This window comes from Falco punctatus, assembly GCF_963210335.1.
Source record: "Falco punctatus genome assembly, chromosome: 1".
NCBI classification, from domain to species: domain Eukaryota; kingdom Metazoa; phylum Chordata; class Aves; order Falconiformes; family Falconidae; genus Falco; species Falco punctatus.
In genome coordinates, this window is record NC_137580.1 from 21814330 (window position 1) to 21839287 (window position 24958).

The 24958-nt window shown below is 39.8% G+C and overlaps 1 protein-coding gene across 4 annotated transcripts in view; it reads left to right on the forward strand.

The window, feature by feature from the left end:
- Positions 1-1247: 1247 nt before the first annotated feature.
- LOC308058201 (bifunctional heparan sulfate N-deacetylase/N-sulfotransferase 4) overlaps positions 1248-24958 on the forward strand; it is a 161941-nt gene continuing 138230 nt past the window's right edge. For 3 of the 4 annotated variants that reach the window (XM_080373614.1, XM_080373612.1, XM_080373616.1), the window contains exon 1: positions 1248-2315. The gene's annotated coding sequence lies outside the window, so the exon portion shown is untranslated. Of the gene's footprint in view, positions 2316-13305; positions 24021-24958 lie in introns of those variants that run through there. The other variant, XM_080373613.1, reaches the window with a different exon arrangement.

The following is a 24958-nucleotide window of genomic DNA, read 5'->3' on the forward strand; positions in this document are numbered from 1 at the left end:
TAAAGACAGCTTAATAAATAAAAGATGATAAAACAAAGGAAAAACAAAGGACGCACAAAGCAACCACTCACCACCAACCAACCGCTGCCTGGCCAGTCCCTGAAAAACAGTAAACCCTGTCAAACTCCCACCCTAACCTCTGTTTTACTGCTGAGCATGACAAGATATTGTATAGTATATCCCTTTGGTCAGTCTCCTCCTGGCTGCATCCTCTCCCAGCTGTGTAAACACTGTTCAGCAATATAAAGCATTGATGCATTATCAACACTTTTTTTGGGGGGTCACAAACACAGAACATATTACCATAGAGACTACTATGACAAAAATGATCCCAGCTAAAACCAGTACAACCCCCCACACATGTGATGGCACAACCTATCAATCAAGATGTTTTCAGTTCTGAAATCTGAAGCAAAGACCTCCCAGAACAAGAAGGATGGTCTCAAAATCAGCCTCTCCTTTACTCAAGAATTTGGCTGAATCCTTATATACTAATCTGCTCACACTGAAGTTACACACATGCCTACAATGCCAGACTTCTAGGTTGGTTTGTTGGGGTTTTTTTGGCAGGGGAGAAATAACACTTCATGATCTGAAAAAGAAAACATGATTTGACATTGATTTTTCCAAAATGCTGCCTGGTATGTAAATAACTGATAAGAGACCTTTCTATTTGAAGCCAGGTCTCTCAGATGACCATCATTCATGGACACATGCTTAAAGCCTCAAGAAACAAACACCACCTTCATTTTTCCTGCTGAGTTATTAGAGAGGGAAAATGCGTCCTGATCAAGGTTATAAGCATTTTGAAGTATTTGGTCAAATGAAACTGCTCCTAAATTAATTGTTTTCAGGAAGTTAATTGCAAGAGCAAGAACAGGTATTTGTTCACTCAGAGTGACACAGAAAGATGAAGGGAGCAGAAGCTGTAGCAAAGATGCTTGCCAGTACTCTTATTCTCTGTAACAGAAGTAATTTTCTAAATTAAGAGGAGCTCTGCAGAAGGCATTTCTAGGAAGGGGGTTAATCTAGACTATTAAATTTGTTTAGCCACTGCTTCATAAACAGTCCAAAGTCCAAACAGGGTAGTTTCTTGGGGAGTAATTTCTGCCAGCTAGGTAGGCGGGACACTGCCTTCCCCTGGCAGGGGTGGACCAGTGCTCACAATGGCTGATCTCTGTCACTCAGGTTCAACCTCCTCCTAAAAGCAAGTCCTGCCTTACTGAAGGAACATCTTATGTTGAAACTTATGCAAGCAAATAGGAAAAAAAAAAAGTATGAACCAGCAAGATCATGATTCTGTTCTGAACTATTTCTTTTGTATGTGTACCGTAGCAGTAGTGGTCTTCCACCAAGTCTTTGGGGTACCACCCTGAAAATACCATATTTCTATAAAAAATACTATGAATTAAGATTCTTATCTAAGCCGGCAGAAGGATAAAATTCCATTTTAGAAATCTGAATTTAAATACTTACTGTGTAGCATTCTGCAAGACAATAACTCAGTATTTTCTAGAGCATTTGCACTTTTTTTATAAAAAGGAAAATCCATAAAACCACTGCTTGCTTTTTGTGATTTACAAATGATTTTTCAGTAAGTTGCCCTTCAGCATCGAATTCTTTGCTGAACTGCAGTATTAGCGAGGCATTGGAGTCTTAAGTAGTTATAAAAAAAAAACAACTAAGAAGGTAAATCTGTCTGGGAAGGACACTACCAGAACACTATTTCTGTCACTCCTTAGAGCTAGAAAAAAAGATTAATCAGGTAGGTGGCTCTTCAGCTTGGTCACCAGAATCATTTCTTAACTATTACAGATGTGCTACACGCAAGGCCTGTACATTAGACCATTAGGATGAGCATAAACAAAGGCTGGAGAATATCAGTAAGCTACTATATCAACCTGCCTGGAAGGGTTGTGTATGACTTTGCTTTGAGCAAGATCATATGAAGTCTGTTCATAAGAAAACAAAAGTTTTAGGGTGCTTGTGGTTGCTGTGCTCCACTCTGCTTCAGCACTGCTGTACACATACTATGCAGAAAGTATACTTTTTTTTTTTACCCCTCATTATAACCTTTTTTACAGATCTAAGTTTATCACGTGTTGTACCTTCTTAAACTAAGACAAAAAAAACCCCACTGAAACCTCAAGTTTTGTTTCTAGTCCCATGTACCGGAGTACAGGAAGCCCAGGGTTTGGAGCCAAACAGGAAGCGGTGCTTTGCACAACACAATGAGCCGCGCAGCTTCACATACCCCTGCACCATGGATAATTAAGTAGCTGGCAGTAATTGAAAATATCCCTGCTTCTTTCACAGTAAGTACCTTGTATTACTGGTTGATGTATTGTAGCTACTGACACATGACAGAATAATTTGTCTTTTATTCACCTCCAACACTGAATTATTGGAAGTTAGAGTTGTCTGTGGCCTAGAGGGAGACATTGTGCCAGAGTTTCATTTGCTGTTATTGAAGGCAAGAGGTTTATAAAAGTTAATGAAATACAGCTAGCAAAGAGACTGTAGAGGGTCTGAAACACAGAAGCAGCAGCATACAGATGCCGACTGTTATTACACAGGGCAGCAAAAAAGCACCAATCTTTCCAAGCTATGATACCATAGAAAATATTTAACATTTTCATTGAAACTACTACTTTCCTATCATTTGACTAACTGCAATAGCTGTTAAAATATATTAAAAAGAAAAAAAAAAAGAGGATATTTAAGTCATGCATAGCAATCTTCTGGAACAGACACTGAAATGAAGACAACAGACCAAAGTTATTCAGTATTTTCATGCCTTAAGAGACTGTCTCAAGCAGTCCACAACTACAATTAGCATGCTGCAAAATTCTCAGATAAAGATGTCACCTGCACCATCCAGCTTTTAGGGAGATGGTCTTTACCTAAAGAGCCAGTTGCCTATGGAATCTGACTACAAAAAGTGCAAATAATTTCTGGAAAAAAAAGATTTTGAAAGTTAAAGATTTAATCTTATGTGAGGCATATAAACTCATATAATCCTAGTGTAAGATGAAAAGCATTTTGACAGAAAAAAATTAACATTAGAGCTCTTGTAACAATTGAGCCATCACTAAAGGACTTAACACCTGTTTACATGGCTTCTTTGCGGGGTTTTAAAATAAATCTCACTAATACTTTGAGAAAAATCATGATGTTATTTGCTTTCTGGGATATAGAAAGAGATTAAAATGTCAAGAAAAGTATCAGGTTTTCTAAGATGCACTATTTACTGATAATGGCCAAATAACTTTCCCTCATTTACTAAGGAAAAGGATTCTGTAGCAAAATATCCATTGATATCTGCATAAGCAAGTCTTTCAACCTTTTTTTTAAAAGTAGGAACATTTTCCACAGTATAATTTCAGGAATTGTTCACACTTTTTTCTTTTAAATGAAACAAAGGAAAACACATTGACCTTGAGTGTCCCTTTTATTACAGCAGATCCTTTAGCTTTGTCATAAACCTCCAATGTTAGCAGTGCTCTGGAACCAAATTATACTGTACATTGCAGCCAGTGTTGTTCTGTCTGCTGAACCATTTTCTGAGAAATACGAGATCTTCTGGAAAGATCAGGCTGGATCCAAAATGGTTTCTCAATGGCTTTCCTATAAAAACCTTAAGCCTGTCTCTATAATATAGAAGCTGCTGCATTCACAACTAAGCAGTTACTGAGGCTGCCAGGAAAGATCCTTTCCTATAGTGCACAACACTAAACTACTTTCTGCTTCACCAGCACTCTTACCTCCGTAAGCCTTCCTCATGCTCTACCTCTTTTACGCTACATAGCAGAGGTACTGCTGGACCACTGCTTAACCCCTTTTCCATCCCCTGCAGACAGGGAAACTCATCTTCTAGCACACAGGGAAGCTGAAATTTACAGAAACTCTTGCTCTGCTTTCCTGATCATCTCAGTGAAAGAGAAAAATGAATAAATTGAAACAAAAGCATGGAAATACAGGGGTCAGGTGTAAGTAGAGAAGAAAAGCATCCCTGATCAGAGGCCAAAGGGGACAACAAAAGAATAACTGTTAGAAACAACTAACAGAAGGTGAGAGGAAGGGAAAGCATGCACGTCTAAGGGGAAGGAAGAAGCTGAGCAGCACTGCAGGTAAAGCCTTCCTGTCGCTTTTGATTTCGGTTCAGTTATGAGCAAAGCTTCTGCACAGTTAAAATTAGAACCCTCAAACTACTATAAAATAAAGTCCTACCCACATAACCCCTTGAACTCCTCATTTATCCTTTGGTGACCTCTTAATTCAACTGCAGTCAGGTACTACCATTACATTATCATCCAGTCAAAAATCCTTGACTCTAGTTCTCTGCCTTTGTAACCAGTACAAAGTTTGATACTTTAAAATGTAGTTAAGGCTCTGCTTCAATCTTCAGTTTTTCTTCAGTACCAACAGCAGCAAGATAACAAGCATTATGGGTTTTAAATTGAGGGATACTGTATGTCATAGTAGGCATACTCCTACTATTTAACAAAAAAAAAAAAGGAGGCTGTTCCTCACCCAATAACATTAAGCCTTAACTCAGGATGAAAATTTTAATTGCAAAGAACTTCCAAGGCAAACTCTTTTTTATAACTTGCAAGATTTGTGACAAGTTAATAGTACATTAAGAGCAGACAGAAGTGAAAATCATTCTAATGATTTTTTTTTTACTTGGGAGCAAATAAAATTTGAAGAATAACTTTATTTAGAACTTGATGCACTATGAACTATTTATTTTCATAGTTATGCTACATTGCAGTTTCCCTTCGTACATATCAGCTACTCTTTCCTCTGAAAAGATAATCTTATTCCCTCCAAGTGAAACAGACTTTTTTTTCCAGAATAAGCAGGATTGGATCCTTGCAATCATATCACCAAGAAGCAGAATTATATATTAAGCATCATTGTTAGAAACAGTTTTGTCAGTGTGTCAAATTATAGAAGACTAAATGCTATATAAATCCATGAAAATGATTGTGTTTAAACATTTTAATACTCTATATACTTCATTTGCACCGTATCAAAGAGCACCGCGTGCATATTCACCATAGGAGTAAGTGTTCTGCCTGAAGATGCTTGCCAGTTCTGCACTAGTAGAGAAACATGCTCAGCGAGTCAAACAGGTTTCCAAAAAATGCTTCTCATTCAAGTTTAAAGCATTTTCTTTTTCTTTCTTGATCATTCTTTGGTCCTTTGACATACTATCTCTATAAACTATCAGCTTGTATACTGCTGTCTAATCTTGTTCAAGCATTTGAGTTTGGTTTTGGCAGGGTTTCAGGGGGCACTTTTTTTGTTGGTTTTTTTTTGGTGGGTGGGTGGTTTCCTTATTTTCCTCCTACCATCCCAGTTCTAGCTTACTTGTTCCAAGATGTCTACATTATCCTTCCTCACATTTTCCCCATATTTTCTATCTGTGGAACCAGACTGTCTTCACATTTCAAATGCTACAACAGAACCTCTGAAATGATGGGAGACTCCTACACATTCCTTCGGCATGGAAGTTTTTGTACAATTGTACAGAATTTTGTTTGCCCTGAGTAATATATTCTTCAAAATTCTGTAGGATAGAACACGATCAAAGCTGATGTGATACACAAAATATTTTCTCACTAAGCCAAGCACAAATAAAAGTTGAAATGCTTTTCACATTATTGAAAAAAAAAAAATTGATAGTCTTCAACAAGCAAAACTCAACTTTCAGAACATTACCATGAAAAAAAAATCTTCCAGGATTCCCCCCGATCCCTTACCTTTATTTTCTCATTAGGAAACACACGTGTCTATAGCAGTCTGTTGATTTTGGTTTTTTGTTTTTTTTTTGGGGGGGGGTAAGGGGGAAGAGCCTCTAAAGAAGAACGACTTAAAATTTTAGAGCCAGATAAACAAGCAAGTCCGAATTGAAACTCAGATCCTTAAAGTCTGGTGAGCCAGCATTTGTTTGTGAAGCAGAAGTAAGGTAATTTCCAAACAATAGAAAATGGTTCAGGTGCTTCTGACAAATGCCTGTGATCCATCTTTAGCCATGTATTTAAAGCATTTCGTTTATTCATTGCAGAAAGACAGAATACAACTTTTCTGTTCTAAAAATCCCATAGGAAAACATCATCATCCAGACACTATACACTGAATCAATAGCAGTTTCACAGCCTTGGACAAGGGATAAAGTTAATCCTATGTTCCTCATTTAATCTCATACTAAATGCTATACTGATGCGTAACTATGGACCTCAATAGCAAAACCAGAACAAACCTTACAGGCAAAATAGGTGATAAAAACCCCAAAAGTGATGCTTTTATTTTATCACCCCAGACTCTGGGGCTCCAGTAGTTTGCCCATTTCCACCTCTTCTCCCTCCCCTTGAAGGGTGCTGTTTACCTCCAAGAGAAATGTTACATTTATCATCACTGTACACAATGATGGAAGTGCAAGCGTTATAGCTGGAGCACTTGCTACTATCTGTGGCTAATACTGACTGACACTTCTCAGTGCTTGCTGTTGATGATAGTTTTGCAAAAGCTAAACTGGTTGGAGTGTAATAGCCCATGCTCAACAAGCGCCTCAGGCCAGTATTTCAGCTGGAAGTCCCAGCTAGAACAGCCTGTCATTTTCAAGAAAGATTACATTATTTTCTCTTCACCTTCTTTCCTTTTCTCCTCCACCCTAGAAGCCTTTGTTTTGTCCATGCTGAAATATACCTATTTTTAGTCAGCTATCATCAGACTTCCATACACATGCACAAGGGATTGGAGTTTGGTGATGTATAGCAAATGTCACCTGGCTATCTATTAAAATGTCCAGAAGCATTCACCTACATTCAGAAAAACCAAGAAATGTTTTTGGTTTGTTTGAGTAGAAGCTTTAAGTGTACTTCCACTCATTTCCCAAAGCACTAAGCTTTATTTAAAAAAAAAAAAAAAAAAAAAAAAGTCCTGTGCACTGGACATACAACATCAAGGTTAATCAACATTATTTGCAATCGATTCTCCTATAGAAAAGAGGGAGGGTCTTCTTGAAAAAGCAAGTGCATATGATCAGCATCATCAGGCAGAGTTGCATTTAAATTGCACATGTAACATGCTAGTTGATACCTCCCAGCTAGATATGAGTATCAATGTTTCAAAGAGGTGAGCAATCTAGTTCACCTATAGTTCAACATCTGTGCAACTGACTTTACCAGCCCTGAAAAAATTTCAATGTGTGGAATGCAATCCAAGTAATGCTGCAAAGCAATGGATGTTCACAGCTCACTGCTGCTCTTTTCTCTCATTTCTTCTTTCTCTCATTATTTCCCTCACCCTTTCCCTGCCCTCACACCTCCACTCATTTCACCTCCCCACACTGTATCCAAGTACAGGAAAAGCCACACCTGTTAATTCTGGACTAGGAATATGGTGACTCAATATACAGCCTCACTGTCTCTCTCTTCCCATTTTTGGAAAAGCAGAGGAAGCAATATTTTTTAAAAGCATGGGAAGTCAAGACAAAGTGTGGAACTGCTTTGAAACCAAAAGTTCTCTTGCTACATTTGACTAAAATTTTACAGGATAGAACATAGCTCAAGGTAAAACAAATTACAAAATGCTCCCCGGCCGCAGGCAGATAGCTCACATTTTAACTTGTAACTTAGAGCCAGAGAGTTCAGTCTAGATGAGTAACTGAGAATAAACTTGAAAAATTAGAATAATCTGTTTCCAGTTTCTTTAGAAATTTCACATGCTTGTTTCTTACTGTGGAGATAGGTATTTTCCTAGTTCATGCTGAAGTTTGGGAATACAGCAAGAGTAGGAAGATAAAACCTCACTAATCAGAGCTACCTAAAAAAAAAAACCAAAAAGCAAAATCAGGAATTAATTTGGTGTTTGGAACAAAGTATAGGCAAGGTCTCTGAAGGTAAAGAAATTGAGATCTAGGTCAGAAATCAAACATCCAGCAACACTTTTCTTGGCTGGACTTCTGTTCAGCTTGTACACAGTCTGTGTAGAAGTTCCCTCGCTGCACTGGTTTTTGAATGCTTTCACATCTACTCTCGGAAGCACACACTAGCCTTGTAAAGAAAAAAAGCTTTTCTGCAGTCTACTCCTGCATTAATTATCAGAAAGGTTTCTGGTTTTCGTTAAGCTTTCTCAGAGCAACTGAATGGACAGTTCCTGAAGAATGTAATTACGGAAAAAAAACCAACAACAACTAGCATTTAATATTCCACCAAAAATTAAGTGCTAAATTTCTCATTTGTGACATACATTTGTCTGATGTCCAACAAAACACAGCATAAGAGTTTTTAGAAGGAAGGCTAAAAACAATGTTTTGTTTTTTTCTTCTTTGATGATTTTATAAATCCCATGCATACACCATAGGCTTACAGTTATCTTTAAGAACTCTTCCTATGGCTATGCATTTGTGCCTTGAACAGCTTTCATTCATAATATAGTGCAGCCAGCCTTACTGGAAACTATGTTACCTCTTACCTAACTGACAACAAACAAGATGCCAGGCTGCCCTTAAAATTAAAGCAGGCTCGTATCTTCATTTGATAAAAAGCTGGCAGGTGACCTAACCTGAGACTCAACAGCACAGGAGTCAGCTACTGTCCTGAGGAAAAGAAAACCAGATTTACCCCTGCTAAGGATTCTGACTATGGCTACATTAGCTAGGAACAGTTCTGCAGGAAAAAATAAAATAAAATAGATTATGTTCAAGGTCCAGTGGCTATACTATACATATTTTAGATTGCTTAATATGAATTTATCCTAGCATTACTCCAGCCTTTCTGTAGGCACAATAAACTGGAGGAGTCCAGTTCGTACATTACAATCCAATTTACACAAGGAACACATTTAGAACAACCTCTAGGACGCAGGGGTCCTCAAACTACGGCCCGCAGGCCAGATACAGCCCCCCCCAGGGTCCTCAATCCAGCCCCCGGTATTTACAGACACACACACATACCCCCCGCCGGGGGTTGGGGGGGAACCAAGCAGCCGCAGATGACTGCCTGCCACTTAATCCACGTGCCAGCCCCCTGTTTAAAAAGTTTGAGGACCCCTGAAGTTTTAAATCCTTGTTTACTGCAAGCACTGGAACAGACTTGTTAATCAGACTAACAAGTCCTTAAATATTTTCCTCCCAGCCCTTCTGCATCAGCCAAATAATCTGAAAGGGAAGTTCACGATTCCCTTCTGGAAGGGTTTGCCTTATGGGACACTGAGGATTCCTTCAGCTCTGAAGTGGATAAAAGGGTGGAAGGCGGAAGAGCTGCACCACATAGTCCTTCAGCTTTAGCACACAAGAATAAACTTGTTTGCCTGCCTCCGTGATCTGCAGCTAGGGCCTCTAAAGCTGGCCAGAACAAAGAAAAAAATCACATCAGTGACTAAAAAATACCTTCTGACTCTCTGCGTGGTATACTAGGCCAAGTGCTGCCTCTTCCAGGAGCACATCATATAGCCTCACTCTTTAAATTTGAAGTGCAGTATTTACTAGTATCTAAAATACTAGTATCTTTGTTATTAGATCATTTAAGCAAAGGTACTGACACCAGCCTAGGACTATCAGACAACACACTGCATCCTTTCACAACATGTAAAATACATTTTTAAATGTCTAAGATGCAGGAAAAATGAAGTGTTTGTCCTTTAATATTTTATTATTTGCTGTTGTGGTATTTAAAAAAAATTTAAAAAAAAGGATTTATTGAGCAAACTTTAATGTAAATGAGGAACTTACAGCAGCAACATCTGAGAACAGCCAAGGTTGCAGACAGAACACACTATCCCACCACTGAGCAGAATTTGCTTCCTGAAGACGAAACAACTCAAAGGAAAAAAATTTAGCAAGCATGCTTGGAAAATATTTTGGAAGAAACATAAGCTTCTACCAACTCCCACTAATAGGGCTGCAAAGTAGTCCATACACATTTGCAGAAAAGTCACAAAGTGTTCTCCTTTACACTTTTAATTAAGTGCCACACCTAGCTTAATTGAAAGCGAGTCTTCTACACTATATTGGACATAAAATTTTCCGTTACTATAGCTTTTAGATTGCATGTCATGGAAGAGAACTCTCGATAGACATTCTGTATGGCACTGTGTGCATTTACTTTTTATATCAAGCTATTGACAAACACACATGCATGAGTTTCTAGCCAAATTCATAAGCTGACAATGAAGCGTACCTCCCTGCACAATAGAAAAAATCGTAATTTTCTGTTCCACTGGGGCAATTAAGGAAAATCTTTAGGTTTAACCTTATTTAAGATGGGAAACACTCAGTTATATGATATGCCTTTTTCTGTTACAGGTATTGTGTAGGCAACATGGTCCAAGAGCTGTCTGTTCCCTTCAGTAGATTATTTCCTTTCCAAAGGAAATCAGACTGCTGCAGTCTACTGTAACCATCATCCTCTGACCAGGGGAAAGATGGGAGGGGTCAGAAGGAGACAGGAAAGTTTTTTCTAGCAGCTTTCCCAGGCAGGGATTTGGAACATTTTATCACCACGCATAATTGGTTCAGTTCAGTCAATACTTTATATTCCCACTCTCAAAATTGTATCCAAAAGGGAGAAATATGTTTTCTTTAGATAAAGATTCATTTTGCTATATCAAACCCAAGGCCTCGTCCCAACTGCACATAGATCTAATACTGAACACAAAGTGGGGTTTGTAATAGCATCTGACCATAGGGGAACCAAGCTGCTTTCAACGAGACCTGTTAAATTTGACATGCTGTGAGCCTGAGCAGCCCAAATCTTGAAGGGTCCTTCCCAACATCTTTTGAACTGATTTACAAGTCTGACTTGAATATTCCCTGACATGTATTTACAAAGAAGGTAGTAAGCCTTTGTGGGATGTGAAATGGCATTACACAACCCAGGGCCCAAACATTTCAAGGCTCCAAGATGTCCTTTTATGTCTGCTGACATAAAAAGGAAGTTTCTTCTACTAACAGCTTTAAAAGCTTGCTGTAAATTCTTGTGTTAATTCCTTCTCTCCCCCTGCCCCCAATACACACTTCAGTGACTCAGCCTGCTACAGTTACATTATACTTCAAATATTGTATCAACAACTTTTTTTTTTTAAAGAAAAATCTTTTCACAGCCACCATACAAAATATGACTTCCTCACTACCAATATCAAAATCTCACTTTGTCTATGCTTACAGAGCTAGATTTAATTTTCTTTTTTCCTCATTGTTTGTAGTTATGGCATTTGACCTAATTCTTATCACATAGGCTTGAAGCAACATAAAAAAAAAAAGTTTTCTTAAGCAGACATTTGTATGCCAGTTTACAGAAAACACACAGCCTCCCACAAGTAACTTATATATCTTTAATTAAGGCCGATATTTGTATGTACCTAAGAGGAAGGGACAGGTAAAAAGTAGATATGATGTTACTCAATTGAGATAGATGCGATTTGTTGGTTTTACGCTGGTAAAACAAACACGCATTTTATACAGTTATATATATGCCAGCTACAAAAGTATTCAAGGCAGCCCAAAGCTGCTTCAGAATTATCTAAAATAGTGATAAGAGCTTAAAAGCAACGTGTCCAAGAGGTCAATAGTTATTTAACATCATGACCCTTATCCTTTCTCAAGAACATTTCTGTTTAAGTGTCGAAGTCTCTCTAAGAAAGTATCTGACTATAACTGCAAGTTTAGTGTCGTCTCAGTTCCCATCACGTAATGAAGAAACCAGGATAAGGGAATTCTTGAAGTAGCCCATAGTGCTGTATGCCTGGGGCTCATGCCTAGCAGAGAAGGTCAGCCTGTGAACGTATGGGGCTGCTTTTATTTTAGGTTCATCCGAAAGACCTGGCTAGCATTCCTCAGCATTTCATTGTTTGCCTTCAGAGCAGCCCAAGCATTCCAGTATTGAAGTTTGAAGATGCCAAACCCAGCTTGGGCAGATGCACCAGGATATTACATAGCACTGCAGACATATAGAAAAAGTTCTTTCAGTCACTTTCTTCATACACATTTAATACACATACTGAGTATCTACTTCAGGGACCACGGGTATATCAGAAAAAAAAAAAAAAAAAGATGGCAGGCTGCTCCTTTACTGGAAGATATACAAGACATCTGTGTTAACTGGGAGGCAGAGAGAGAACCAACTAGACTGTTCAAACATGCAAATTAATGTCATCCTCCCAGTACATGGGATAGCTACATTTCTGACATAGCCATGTGCTGTTAAGAGACATGTATAACTGAGAAAGGAAAAGCCCACAGCTTCAGCAGAAACCAAAAAATTTCCTTCTTTGGTCCATAGGGAAGGTAACAACACCACAGAAAGGCAAAAACATACCAACACAGACATGTCCAAGGGACCCTGACTTGCTCTCCCCACCGCCTAAGAGGCCTGGTAGATCTGAAAGCCCCTGCACCGCAGGAGCTCCAGCACCCACAGCAAAAAGCAATCATTGCAACCTGTTGTGGTTTAAACCCAGCCAGTAATTAAGTACCACACAGCCATCTACTCGCTCCCCCCTCACCCATAGATATAGGGAGGAGAATCAGAATGGAATGTAAAACTCAAGGGTTGAGATAAGAACAAATTAATAATTGAGATAAAATAAAAATGAAAGAACAATAATAACAACAATAACAGTTATAATGAAAAGGAGGGAGTGGGGGGAAGGAACAAAATCCAAAGGGAATGGAGGAAAGAAAACAAGTGATGCACAAAACAACTGCTCACCACCCACTGATCGATGCCCAGCCAGTCCCCAAGCAATGTTCAGCAGGCCCCAGCCAAGTCCCCCAGTTTATACATTGAGTATGACATTCCATGGTACAGAATACCTCCTTGGCTAGTTCAGGCCAGCTGATCTGGCTGTGTCCCCTCACAATTTCTTGTGCCCCTCCAGCCTTCTTGCTGGCAAGGCCTGAGCAACTGAAAAGTCCTTGACTTAGTATAAACATCACCCAGCAACAACTAAAAATAGTGTTTATCAACACTGTTTTTACACCAGAGCCAAAACACAGCACCACACCAGCTACTAAGAAGAAAATTAACTCTAGCCCATCCAGAACCAGGACACAACCCCATAACAATCTATAACACCACCTTTCATAAAAATTAACAAAACTCATCTATCAGGCCAATAAAACACACATACCTTCAGCATTTTCAACAATCCTGTTCCTCTTTGCCTCTCCTCTATCAACACCCACCTAACTTTCCCTACAGAAAGCTGTTCCTGGCTACCCCTAGTCTTTTTGTAACTCCCACCCCTAATTGCCTGATCTCCCACAGCTGGGGCAGGTAATCAGGCTCCGGTGCTGCTCCTCCTTGTTATAGAGAGGGCAGAACAAAACCACTTTATGATAAGAGCTGTATTATTTGCGTTTCAGCAGTATCTTAAAGCTCCCTACTTCCAAAATGACTTGATTTGGAACACTCAATGTGCCAAGTCTTCTGCAAGTGCATAGTATCTTCAAAACATGTTTCATGTTGATAAACACTGCACCATGCCCATCCTTTAAGACTGTTTTGGAGGGAGTAACAGCCCTGGTGCTGAATGCTGATGGCTCTGTGAGGATCACCAGCACTGAGTTCATTCAGCTGGTCTGTACACAACAGGGACCATCTTTGATGGGGTTTGTCCAGAGACCAGAGCCCAGCAATCAGCCTGTCTTGTCTGTGCAGCTCAGGGTACATGACTCTACCACAAAGCATGACTTGCACCAGTAGAATACTCCTATAAAATATTAACAGGAATGACATAGTAGATTTAAAATGCTTCTTAAACTATCCTCTATTTGAGGACCTGCATCTAAATGTTTGTGTCATCAGGGCGTATTACTCTCTCTGTGAGCACATATAACTTCTACAAAACTGAGACTATGCTCCATGGTATCACACCGACACAATCATTGACCATCCATCAGCATCAAAAGGCTCAAGAGATCAAAACAGAACACAAATATAAGAAATTTCTAGCTATTAGGAAAGAATAAACATCCCAGAGACAATCGCTCCACCACCCTCTGTCCTTCTGCAAGAGTTCACTTGAGATGTAGTGCAAAGTCACATAACAGTTTTTCTAAGTGACTTGTCATTTTCATCTGTGGCAAAAACACAGAGACATACTTTAGACTAAAGTACAAAAAAAAGGAAGGGTCAGAAAGGTGCTCAGATGACTCTCCCAAAAATGGACTAGCAGCACAGAAATGTTTTTATCAAGTCTCAGAAGTTAAAAAAAGTATCATAGAATCACTTAGGTTGGAAAAGACCCTTAAGAGCATTGACTCCAACTGTAAACCTAACACTGCCAAATCCACCACTAAACCATGCCCCTAAGCACCACATCTATGCATCTTTTAAATACCTCCAGGGATGGTAACTCAACCACCTCCCTGGGCAGCCTGTTCCAATACTTGACCACTCTTTAAGTAAAGAAATTTTTCCTAATACCCAATCCAAACCTCCCCTGGTGCAACTTAAGCCCATTACCTCTTGTCCTATCACTGGTTACTTGGGAGAAGAGACCGACAAGTCACCTCGCTACAGCTTCCTTTCAGGTAGTTGTAGAGAGCGATAAGGTCTCCCCTGAGCATCCTCTTCAGGCTAAACAACTCCAGTTCCATCAGCTGCTCCTCATGGGGCTTGTGCTCCTGACCTTTCACCAGCTTTGCTGCCCTTCTTTGGATGCAAGCCAACACCTCAATGTCTTTCTTGTGAGGGACCCAAAACTGAACCCAGGATTCGAGGTGCAGACTCACCAGTGCCAAGTACAGGGGGCCGATCACTGCCCCTGTCCTGCTGGCCACGCTATTTCTGACACAAGCCAGGATTCTGTTGGCCACCTTGGCCATCTGGGCACACTGCTGGCTCATATTCAGCTGGCTGTCAACCACTATTTCAACAGCCCTTGCATCATTGCTGCTGCATGGATCTCCATCCCCTGCTTCCACTGAGATGGCTAGGGTGCTGCATGCATTAGTTCAGGGACACTTCAAATGTGCTCCAGTGTACTCAGCATACTGTGGATGCTAGCACACCATCCCTCAAACATCAGCATGTCACCCCCAGACTTACCTCTAGCGAGCCTGGTTTTATCCTTTTCCTCCTTCAAATCTAGTTTAAAGCTCTTCAAATGAGCCTGGCTAAATCCTGCGCAAAGATCCTTCCCTCCCTTTGAGGCAGGTGTACCTCATCTATCACCAGCAGCCCTGGTGCCATGTCAACTGACCCGTGATCAAAGTCCCAAAATTTTGCTGGTGATACCAGTCACTGAGACAGTTATTGATCTGCTGGCTCTTCCCTCATTATTCCCTGCAACTGGAAGGACAGAGAACACTGCTTGCACTCTTGATTCCTTAAACAGCCATCCTATGGCCCTGAAGTCTCTTTTGACTGCCCTTGGACTTCTTATTGCCACTTCATCACTGCCTACATGAAGAAGCAATAACAGATGATAATGCAAGAGTTGTTCCAGAGTAGGCTATTTCCTCATCACAGCTTTAACACAGGCCCCAGAGAGGCAGCAGACTCTGCTAAGGGTGTCTGGTCAGCATATCGGACCTTCTGTTCCCCTCAGACAGTCCCCTATGACAATAACTTCCCCCTCACACCTTTTTTCTTTCCTCTTTATGGAAGCAGTTTTGATACAGGGCATAGGCCAACTTCACCTTGGCAACACCTCCAACACAGATGAACCACAGTCCTGCTCACTGCTTGGTTCTGCTTGCGGAACTTTGCAGCTACCACACATGGGCAGTCAAAGAGGGCCGTGCCTGCCGTGCCAGGCGGGAACTCACCACCATAGCCCCCCATCCTGTAAGGCGCTTCGTTCTGCTGGGTAGAGAGAGGACAGGGGATCCTCCAGGTCACACGTCCTGTCAGGGCTGTGGCAGAGAAGACAGGCTGCGCTCCCAAAAATATCTCTCTCGCACTCCCTGATACTCCTCAACAGACCGTCCTCCTCAGAGCTCCTGTCCCCGGGGGCGCTCCCACAGGTGTGCTCACCGCCGCGGCAGAGCACGGTCTGGACGGCTTCCCCCAAGCGCAGAGCGCCGGCAGGCCTCCCGCCGCGGGGATACCGCAGCCCCCCACGCCGCCAGCGCTGCAGAGCCCTGCCCACCCCACCGCCCAGCCGCTCGCTCGCCCCTGCGGCTCCTTTTCCCGCCCAGCGGCGCGCGGCTCCCGGCCCGGCCCGGCCCCGCCCCGCTCTCCTCTGGCGCTGTGGCGGCGCCGCGGGTCCCCCGCTCCCCTCAGGCTTCCTCTCAGAGCACGCCTTCCCGCTCGTTTTTAAAATGTTACAGAGCTAAAAAGGACTACGACATGCTAAAAAAAAAAAGCAACATGGCGACACGTCAAAAACTCATGAGAGTTCAGTTGGAAAGGAAAACAATTGTAAACCAGGAACAACAGCAGTGGTAGGAGCCCTGACTAACGCGGGGGAAGGGACGGGGGTGGGGTGGGGGTGGGTGACACGAGCAAGAGGCTGTTTATCTCTTCTCTCGTTTTCTGATCCCTGAATCAAAATCCTGGTCACCTGTACCTGATTTTACTGTATGTAATCTTGGCTATCTACACCCGACTCTTAGTATGCTGCTTATTCTGAAGAGCAGTATCAGAATTCACATTTACTGTTGTCCTCAGAAGACTGAAGTGGCTTTTTTTTACCTAACTTTTTCACTGGTACCTAAATCTGAAATGTTTTATTCTAGAAACATCATTTTCAAGGTTGTGCTGAATTTTTTTGTAGGCAAGTTCACCATCGCTCCTAAAACTTTTTCATAGCTCCTCGCCAACACCCAGCTTCTGAAAACCAGGCATTTCTGTATTGCCTTCATTGGTCACGCTAACCCTCGGTCTTGAATTTCTCAGAGTACTCTGATACCTGACTTCGCTCAGTCGCCTACATTCCAGATGTCACAAGCATCATTGTGGACTTGTGCAAAGGCACCGAACTGAGCAAAATTTGAGAGCAGGATTGATTTTGAAAAATTACCCAATTTATTACCCAAGCCCGTCATCTCAAGCTGAGGTATCGGGTTTGCCAGAAAGGTGCCCCATGCCAGCCCACAGTTTCCTTTTACTGATGATAATGGCCATATTTTTTTCTGTGACTTCCCTTGTATCTGGAATATTTATAAATTTGCCCTATCTGGAATACCACTTTTTTTCCAAGCCTTCCACCTTTGTCAATTATCTGGTGTGTTGAGCATGCTGCCACTGGCTGAGTCTTTGAGATCTTAATTGTATATCATAGGCAATATCTCCATTCAGGCTGTTTCAGCCTTATTCAATCCCAATATATTTAAAATCGTATTTCCTGGATTGTTACGTCATTAAGAATAAAAATATTTTGAATCTTACTACCTGTAACTTTGCTTAATAACCTGGAAATAACAATTGTCTCTAATTAAAGCATGGTAAGTGGTAACTGATTGCAAAAGGACTGATAATCCACTCTGAGAAAAATGGGAAGTCTTCATGCAGCAAGAAATCTCATAGCTTTAACAGAAAGATTGCAGGACTTAATAGTGTTTTGCACCCTGCAAAATGTGGGATGTTTTGCCCTCTGTGTTTTGCGGTGCTTTGCACATGGAGGAAAAGCAAAATTATTAACTGTTTCCATAAGATCTGTCTTAAAAATCGGTAATAGAAAGACCAAACAGGATTAAATAGGCCAAAATAAACCCAAGAGAACTGTTATGTGAAGGTGAGAAAAATTAGACCCGATTTTGAAGGAAAGGTTTACCAAACTTTCAATCAATGCTTTTCACAGCAATTACTAGCGTAGTTTTTTATCAACATTTTTAAGATTAGTTTTCCTCAAAAGGACCATCCCACCTCTCTGGAGATAAAGATGATGGGATTAAGAATAAATCCACTACTGTGAATAATGCGTCATATGATGAGTTACATTGGTTGAGTCTGAGTAACCTCTCTGTTACAGGTAAATTTAGCACAGGAAATACTGCCTACTCACTTTGCAGAATGAAGTTCAGTTACATTAAATTTAATGTGTTACAGCAGAAGACATCAGGCAAGGCTTTCCCAGCAAAACATGAAAAAGAAGATTGTCAGTTATGAATGTTTCACATAAGTTAATTGTAGCATTAAGAACCAGCCTTTTGTCAGTATGATGTACAATAGCTAGATTTCAGCCTGCACCACATTGGGTATTCATACATGCAAGGAAACAATCCATTAGTCATCTCCCAGTAGGCCTCTTGCTTATTCCTGGTATTTTTTAACAGCATATTTCTAAGTATATTTTTTTCTCAGCCTTTGGAACATCAAATTTGCAAGCAAAGCAGGAGTTTAGGGGTTAAAAATAACTGGAGGAAAAAGTACACCCACTGTAATTGTTTAAGGTGAAACACATCCACATTTATCATATGTTAGTGCTGAAACATTATTTAGGTGTCTCATTACATATTTTATAATAGATAAATGTATAATGTATGTCTCTCTATAAAACTATTTTTATATATAGATTTATAATTCATAATCTATAATTATACGATCAATTTTTAGCTTCTGAAAGGAAGATTTCATTTACAGTATTGCCAGGTACCTTTGAAATTTGAAAATTAGCCTGATGTATTTTGACTCAAATTATTTACAGTATTAATAGCTGGTGGCATGTATCTCCCATTATATGAAATATAAGGAAGAACCTAGCACACATGAAAGTGATTTTAATTCATGCAAGTCTGTAAGTCTCAGGAATGGGTTTAAGATTTTCTTCACCTAATTTTATATTGCTTCTTCCCCTTTTATTGTATTACTCTGCTCAGGGGGCCACACTCCAATGAAAAGTGGTTCTGTTTTGTTCATGGCATTTCAGGCTTAGGGCCAAATGGAACTACACAGGTGTAAATAAAGAGTGGATTTTGTTCCCAACATCCCCTGTACATGACTTGAAGCTTAACTCAGAAGAGTAAGAAAAAAAGTGGACTGAGTTCTTTCCTTATTTAATTCCCCAAGTGACTATTGTTTAATTACATTTACGTAATTGCAGAACCTGTGAAAAGACTTTAGTCCATTTGACTGCAGTTTGTGCTCTTAAATTTAGATCACTGACTTGTTAAATATGTCCTGTAGTTCCATGGCCAGGAACTGACTGACTGTTAGTCTATTTGACATTATAATTATTCCTGCCATTTAGTTTACAGCTTATACTTTGAACAAAGCACTTCAGAGAGATACCTGCTCAGAGACATTTTTGTTAACCAAGAAGTCTACAATATTACTGATATATGAACCAGCAATTAAGTTCTGACAATGTACGTTCTGGAAGCCGTTGACTTCTCTTCAGCAGTGGCAGCAGAAGTATGCCAAACTGTAAGTCTGTGGCACTCCAGAGCTGCAACCCACTTGCATGTTCCTGAAGACACTGAAGGTTTAGTATGAAGTTGCTTGATAAGATTGGCTCTTTCCTCAGGTTTCTCTCAGTCAAATAATGCATCACATACTAATTTGCTTTAAGTGTGCAGCCTTTATAACAATACCCCTTTATCTTCATTTTCAACAAGTTTATGAAAAACAGCATAGAAATGGTCAGGGTTTTAATTTCATTGCAGTGTTCATCAATACAGAGAACTCAGGCACATTGTTGTTGAACTCAGCGTGAGATTTGACTTTTGACCCATAAAAAACTGTGTCAGAGTGGTAAATAGGACGCACAGCATAAATTGACTCCCTCTTGAACATCTAAGAACCTAGAGGACATCCTCTGCATAACAGATGCTCATAAAAGAGGAAGTCTTCTCCATAAGAGTATCACACCAAGTGGTATTTCTGCTGCTGAAGAGTTGGTGCTTTTAACTTTTTTATTGATGTTTTGCTCAGAGGTTTCCCATTCTGTGTCCTATGTCCTTTGTCATTCATCAATACTTTGGTGTATGACCTAACCATAAGATCCTGGAGAATATAAATCAGTCCTACAGGTCTTCCGCTATTCTGTCTTGCTAGTTTTCTAATGGGATCATGTCTTCTGGAGTTCCGAGTCCAGACAGGTACAAGAAACTTCAAGTAATTTCAAGCCAGAAACACTAAAATCTTCCAAGAAACCACTTGTTTGAGAATTTGCATCAATTGCTACTACCTAAGATAAGATAAAGGGGGGGAGAAAACATAAAAATACATGAGGATCCTTTTGCCTGAATGGATTGATTAGTAAATGTCCATTTATTTTTCCAAAGGAAAAAAGGGTATCAGAAGAAACAGTTTTTGTCTCATAACTACATAGTGATTTTCAGTTTCAGAGAACTGCTACTGTTTTTATTGAAAAAAAAGAAAAATAAGTTTAAGACCCATCATTCTACATCTCTGAGCAATGTATCCTTGTGCCAGGTTCTGTCAAAACAAAAGAAGGAAAATACTCTTGTATTTTAGAATTTGCTCTTTAAACATAATTATGAGATAGCAGACTCTGAACTTGAGCTATAGAAGAAGCAGAAATGGCTTCAACAACACCCACTGCAGCAATTTTGCTCCGTGGGTATTAAAGTAGACAACATGAGAAAATGTTTAAAAGTTCAGGACTGAACTTTTCTTGCCAAAAGAAGTAATTTAACTGTGTGAGCAATTAATCACATTATCAAAACTGGATCTTAGTCTCTATAGTGGAAAAACACTATCAATGCATCCTTTACCTGACAGAACGCAGTTTGCTTTTTTAAATGTAAACTTCAGCCAGTCTCTATTGAACAGGTAGCTGGACTGCCTGGCATAAAAGCATATTAACTGGCTGTAATGTAAGACATCTTCATCTTCATGCAAACTGTTAATATTTTATTTAGGCATGCACAGTGAGCAAATAAGTGTACTAATTCCTTTGCAGTCTTCTGATCTATACAGCAGCTGTGTGATTTGATTTGATTTGACTGCTGCCTCTGGTGACCTCCAATAAAAAATTGTTGCATTCACCACAAAGTGATTTATGATGGCAGGACTCTCTATTATATAAATAATTTCCAATGCATTAGTCAGAAATCCACTCTCTTACTTCATTAAACCAACAAATATAATCAATTTTTATCTGATTTACAGTTCTTTATGCAAGGAAAAAAGATTCTATCTTTATGCCAAATGGAGTTAAAATGTAGATCGTGTAATACGAAATGTCTCTGCCTCCGTGTGTAAGTGCCACTAATCAAAATCAGAGTCCTTGTTCAAGATTTTAGCCCTGATCAAACTCTGGGTTGTGCATTACAAGAATTAAATGCTGTACTTCTGGCAGTGTTCAGGGCTAGCCTGGATGGAGCTTGGAGCAACCTCGTCTAGTGGAAGGTGTCCTTTTCCATAGCAGGGGGGTTGGAACAAGATGATCTTTAAAGTCCCTTCTAACCCAAACCGTTCTGTGATTCTATGATATTCCACTTAAGCGCTTACAGCTAGACATGCATATGTATGTTTTGATAAATAGGGCTGAGCATTAACACTGTGCCATTTTGTAGTTAAACAGCTACCTAGTATAATCACAATGGAAAACTAAAGGCACGGCTTAAATATGAGCATTGTACCAATGATGTTAGGAGAAAAGTCTTTACTAGCAATACATTAGTAACACACCTCTTATTTCAAAACATTCTGAAGCACTTTACTATCTGTCTGCACGTGCTTGTGCATGCTGATATGTGCATGTTAAAAATATTATACACAGGAATCTCTTCAATCATATCTGAAATGCAGATACAGAACTTGCTTCCCAGAGAATAACACATTTTCTGAAGTCATGTATCTTTTTTTATTTAAAAGGCTAGATGTGCTACTGAACGTATGGCTCATTATTACAACACAGAGTCAATAAAAAGAGCTCTCATCCAACTACTGTGTGATCCATCGATAATTCTGCCAGACCATTAGACACTACTTTGCCTGTAGTGTTTCTCTGGCCCATTTATTTGGATAATAATTTTGAAATAAAACTTGGTGGATGTGTGGGTGATATTTGGTCATTTTTTCAACATTGACCTTGTCCCCTTCTGTTTAAAGTGTGGGGGAAAATGCAGGTTTTAAAAATCTAAACCAGAAAATGAAACTATTCTATGTTGTCTGTGCCTGAGTGATTTATTTATTGAGATACTGCAAAGGGGTGAATAGGAGAGTGATAATTCTCTATATATGTCCTCTTCCTTTGGCAACTACACTTTACAAAGAAATAAGTGAAATCATCCAGGTTCATCAATGGAAGGGGGCACTTTTTTGAGGAGTAGCTTTGACATGACAAAACTCACATCTCCTGTACTTTGGATAGCTCTCAGTAACTGTGCACTGGCCAGGCTTATTTCAGGGAACTTCTTCTTTAGTATATTGGTTGCATTGGATTCCTTCAGACAGACAGCCAAATACCACATTACTGCAGCACTCGGCTCATGCTCACATCTCTCTGAGATATATAGCACAGGAATATCTTCACTGTAGCCTTGCACTGTAGAAAGCCTAGACAACCTGCATAGGTTCTGAATGCTAATACAAGGGCCCACTACCCAAGCACAAGGTGTTGTAGGGTCTAAGCCCTTTTTAAGATTCAGTGCAAAGATAAATGATTAATAGCAAATCCAAGTCATGCTCGAGATTCTGCTGACGTGCATACACCCCCTGCTTTCCTGTACTGAGCATGGCCCCGATGTAGGAAAGGGTCTTGCCTGCTGCTGTGAGGGGTCTAGATTTCTGTAACATTAATTGCATATATGCAAAGAGTACAGCATGCAGAAATGTGTCTTAAGTCTAGTACAGTAAGCAGCTGCTGGCTGTATGCATACCTGTATCAGGCTCAGCAGGAATCACCTATTTGACTTTCAGCAACAAAAAACATTCAGCCATCAACATCAGAGCTAAAGGAACAGTTCACATAACTATCAATTGCTAGCATTCCTGTTCTTTGTTGGCACAGGTTAGACATACGTGGGAGACTATTATAAACACACTGTTAGCATTACATAATTTTCTAGACAAGTTATTTTTGAGCATTTAGGACTTGCAACACTTCCAGTTCCACAGTGTTTTGTTTTGTTTTGTTTTGTTTTTTCTGTAATGAACTGCAGGACCCTACATAGATAACCTGAAATATCATGCAACGGACAGAGGAATGAACCTGTCTCTCTTTCAGCCCCTCAAGCTACAGCAGTAACTGCTAGCTGCCGGAAAGTAACAAGCCTCTCTCTCTCTGAAGCAAAACATCTGATCATGATCACAAAGTCCATGCCCTACACCACTAATAGAAAATCCTGGATGTATTTAATAGCTGGGAGGAAACAAAACCAGAAGTCTTTGTGGTATTTAAGAATGGTGTCTTCAGTTTCTGTTCTCTTTTCCTATGATGCAACATCAGGACAGAAAGGATAAAAATACTTGTATCAGAGGATTTTTCTTTCCAGAAAGGATGCATTATTGTCCTTACTAAAGGAATTCAAAGTGTTTTCAATTCATCTAGACAGTTCAAGGATATGTACACCTATTACACCTATGGCCTTTTTCCAGCCAGTATTTTTCTATCAGCTGGTAAAATGTTGGTATAGTTCCTAAACAATAAACTGCTGTTCCTGGAATTAGAGTTTCTTTTATAGGTACTAGAAGAGGCTCCTTGCTGCTGTCCCACTAATTCCAAGGTACCTACAGAGTTCCACTGCAATATACTATGTAACTAACTTTGTAAAGATACAGTTGAGAAAGTCTCCAGATGAATAGACAAAACCCGACTTTAAAAAAAAAAAAAACCAAACAAAAAAACCCAAGTCCCTTGTAAGGAGGCATTTCTCCTAGGCAAAGAGATAATACAGCCTGATGCACTGGCAGAGGATTTTCCTGAAAGGATGTATTATTTTTATGTTAACTTCATGTATAACAGAGTGTATAACACATAGGTCAAAATTATTTGCTTCATCTTTTCTTATGTGTGCCCCTGTCCTTTCGATCCCCATTGAGCCATGGCACTATAGATTCTGCATTCTGCAATTTCACACTGTAGGTGTGGAGGTGGGACAAAGATCAATGACACACTCTTGATTACAAGGCACTTGAGGAGTGGGTCAGGTAAGAGCACCATTTTGTAAAGGGCTGAAATCTGCAGAGATATCAAGTCATAACAGGAATTTACTTTTAATTTGGTATCTCCAACTTTGCAATTTAGTACTATTGCTGAATGGTTAAAACGAAAAGCAATGACATAAGTAATCCCCAAGACTCTTGAAGCTGAGGCTGTTTCAAACATAGCTGCTCTTGGGCAGAGGGTAAAGAAATAGGGACAGTTTTTTAACTGCCACAATAAGCCTTAATTGTTGTTCATCAGGCTTTATGTTTTACTGATTAAAATCTGTACTTGGGAGTAACAAGTACTGCATGAGCTAACTACATAACACTTGGCTGCCTTTGTAATGGCTATGGTGGATGGGAGGTTACCCAAACCCTGTTTTGACAGAGTCCATTTTTGATTATGCATGTGCTGCAAAATGGAACTTGTAAAAAATAAATCTTCACGAGATCTTCCTGGTTATAGAAAAAATAAGAGTTTGCATGTGTTTTCAGTAAGATGAAGGCTTACTTCAAAGGTCTCACCCATCTCACCACTGACAGCCCAGTAATAGATATCTTTAGGCATCTTTACCCCTGCCTAATTTTTTCAGGGTGGGTAAGCCACCTAACTTATATTTTAAACAGCCTAACAAAATATTGCAATAAAAAGGGTAGTAAAGAAGTTTGACATCAGTTGCAAAAAAGCAAGTATTCATTGTGGGACTATATGAGTAGCTTACATTAGCAGGTACAGTACTATTACAGAGAAAGAAATGGCATTTTGAAATTATAACCCACATGCCCTCTACAAAGCAAGTAGTCAGGGGCACAAAGAAAACACCTGAACAAATAATGAATCTCCTATTAGTGCAGTGTGCCTTGTGTTTAGACATTTCGCTAAAAAGATGAAATGATCAACTCCTTTGGTGGAGATTGTTTAGAACAGTGCTAAAAAAATC